We start from the raw sequence: 3,438 nt of genomic DNA, 5'->3' as shown, positions 1-3,438 counted from the left end.
CTTTCCCTCTCTGGTGAGCATACATACTCTCTGGCAATTAAAAGAAAAAGTAGAAGGTCAAATCCTGAACTGACTCAGACCTGTACCATGAATACTCTGCATGGGAATAAGCCATTATCAAAAACTATGAGTTTGGCCCAGCCTTTGTGGTGCAAGCAGGAGCAAGCTGAACTGCAGTGCAGGAAGCCCCATGGCCAACTGTGGGTCTGGATCTCCCGTCAACCTGGAACACACAGAGTGTGCACAGGCACCCAAGATCCTGACAAGTTGGAGGGCTGGGGAAATGGATCACAGTGTGGCAAGACCCTGCCAAGGGTACCTGTCTCTCTCTATCTAACGTGCATACATGCAAACACACCTCCCAAAATAAACTTTTTAAAAGAGGTTTTTGGCATAGGGCTCATGCACTCATCAGAGAGAGAGACAGAGACAATGAGAGGGAAAGTGAGAAATCACCCCCTGTGGGGTATGGCCACATCACAATCCCTTCTCCTCTACTCTCTTCCTGGGACCTTGGGCATGTGTGCACATGTGCCCAGCGTGATTTTCAAACTGCTGGGTCCAAGACTCAAACTATGGTCAGCCATGTGGGAGTCCAGAGAGGGAATCACTATGCCATCTTCTAGCCCTAGGAATAAACATGTTTTATTTAAAGGGTTTTGCCTTAGTGAGCATAAACTCACTGGGGAGAGAGAGGGAAATTGAGAAATCACCCCCCCCGGGGGGGGTGTGTGGCCACACCACAGTCCCTTTTACTTTCGTCTCCTCTCAGGATTTTGGACATGCACACACATGCACACAGCGTGAATTTTAAGCTGCTGAGTCCAGGACTCAAACCATGGTCAACTATGTAGGAGTCCAGAGATGTAACCAATATGCCATCTGCTGGTCAACAGAATGAACTGTTTTTTAAAAAGAAAACATTGAAGTAGTGTTCCATCTAACATATACACACGTAAGTATGTAAAAACATATCTTATAGGGAAAACTTACAATAAATCTTGAATTAGAGGTTGTCTGCAAATGCAAAATTCTTTTTTTTAATATATTCTTTCTTTTGGAGAGATTTTTTCTACAGGTGCATGCACTCGAGAGAGAGACAGAGACAGAGAGACAAAAAGTAAGAAATCACTGCTGGGAGTATGGCCATGCCGCAATTCCTTCTCCTCCATTCTCCTCTTGGGCTTTTGGGCATGCACACACACGGACCTGGCATGAGTTTTAAGCTGCCAGGTCCAGGACTCAAATAGCAGTCAACTACGTGGGAGTCCAGTGAGGTAACCATTATGCCATCTGCTAGTCCTGCAAATGCAAAATTCTACAAAATGTTGGAAAATACTAATTTCCTAATTATTTCAATTACGTCATTTCTGCAAAAAAAAATTCTTTTCAAGATTATCATTCACTTAACAAAATTAATAAGAAATTCTTACACTTTTAAAAAAATAATTATTTATTTAATTTATTTATTCAATTATTTTAATTTGACCAGTGAGAGACACAGAAGAGAGAGAGGGAATGTGAGGAAGCAATTCAACAAGTCCAGGACTCAAACTGCAGTGGGCCACATGGGAGTCCAGCACCTCAACCACAATGCCATCTGCTGGCCTCCAAACACTTTAGCTTTATTTATTTAAAGGTGGAGAGCTTGGAAGGAAATACTAATGTTTAAAGTTTTCTCTGAGTAATGGAAGTACAAATTTTTTACTTCTCATATTTTCTGTACTTTTCAAACTTTAGAGAATTGAGACACTAGTTTTTCACTCAAAACTAGTTTAGACATAATTTTCACAAACTACCTGGGGGCAGGGGGGGGCAGTTCACAGTAACTATTTCTTTATAATTTTCCAGATTGTTTTATTTTCTCTATTAAATATTGCTATAGGGCCTACAGAATTAGAAATGTCTTCCCTCTATCTGCCTTAATTATGTCATTTACAACAAATAAGAAGTTGCAGGATAGCAAGAGATACAAACCAAGGGTTTCATTTATTTTCCTTTAAGTCCCTATTAAAGTATTACCTAGGTGGGGTCAACAGGTGGTGAAGTGGTTAAGGGCATTGGGCTCCCACATGGCCCAGAGCAGTTCAAGTTCTGGACCTAGTGGCTTGCTTTTTCACTTTCTCTCTGTCTCTGTCTCTCTGTCTCTCTCTCTCTCTCTCACTTTGTCCCTCTCTGGTCAAATTAAAAATAAATAAATGAATAGTTAAAATAATTCTTAACAACAAATACAAAAAAATTACCTAGGTATTATCTACATTACTCCACCAAAAGTGGCATTCTCTAACTGTCTGGAAAGTGCTGAGGTCCTGACCCAGTAAGAGGCAGGTCTTTTGCTTTCAGCCTACAGCCATGCCCTTGCAGGAGGATCTAGGTGACTGTTTGAGGAGGGGATGTGGTACAGAATATGCTGTCCTTTATTGCTTTTCCAGCTCAGAAATATTGGATTCATGTCAGTAAAGATGGGTTTTTTTGGTTTTGTTTTTTGTTTTTTTGTTTTGTTTTGTTTTGTTTATCCAAATGAGAAAACAGTAATGGGATTCTAACATTTACAAAAGGAGGAAGAGCAAGTGCAATTTCTAAACAGACTTTCAAAGATAACTTACAGATACTGAGAGCTCTTTTTGTTATGATCCATTTTATAAGAAAGGGTACAAAGATCTTTATGTATCCTACTTAAAAAAAAAAAAAAAGAAGAAAATAACCATAGCTTGTTATTTTGTTCCAAAGAAGGAAGGTCTCAGTGTTAGGGAGTATCAAGTATCAAATTCTCCTGAGTTTCTACAACAAATATCATTTTTGTAATCTAAAAGTATAGCTATTTTCATATTTTTAAATTGGCAAGCCTTTTACATTCATAGAGAAAAAATATAATTTTATGAAACGCTAATGAAGATATTAAAAATGTTTATATTCAACATCATTCAGACCATGAAAGGACAGAAAACAAAAATAGAGAATACTAAGACCTTGGATGGTAATCTAATCTCTCTTATGGAGCTTCGAACTTTCTCAAAGGAAAGAATTCCTAAAAACTGTTCTTTTATGAGTTCCTGACATGCAGTAGGAAGTCAGTTAATGTTGAACGAATATATTTAATAATAAATGAATTACTTAATGTTTTATTTTTATACCAAAGACATTCCCCCAAGAATCTCTTGAAGTTTCTTTCTTTCATGAGACCCTGGTCAGGTCTCACACTGTGATACACCCCTACCTTCCCAGCCAACCAGGATGTGAGCATAAAGACCCAACATGTACAACTGACTGGGGAACTGAACCCCAACCCTTTCATATAAAGCCAGCTTTGCTGGCATTATCACTGCACCACCAAACCTGCCAAATTCTCCCAAGAATCTCAACCACCATGCCAATCCAACCTCTTAAAGGTAACCACCACCAACAGTTTCTACATACATACCCTATAGAAGAGCATAA

The sequence above is a fragment of the Tupaia chinensis genome, unplaced genomic scaffold, assembly GCF_000334495.1.
Source record: "Tupaia chinensis unplaced genomic scaffold, TupChi_1.0 Scaffold000086_1, whole genome shotgun sequence".
Lineage (NCBI taxonomy): Eukaryota > Metazoa > Chordata > Mammalia > Scandentia > Tupaiidae > Tupaia > Tupaia belangeri.
The sequence above is the reverse complement of the archived record's forward strand: the minus strand, read 5'-3'. Positions refer to the sequence as shown.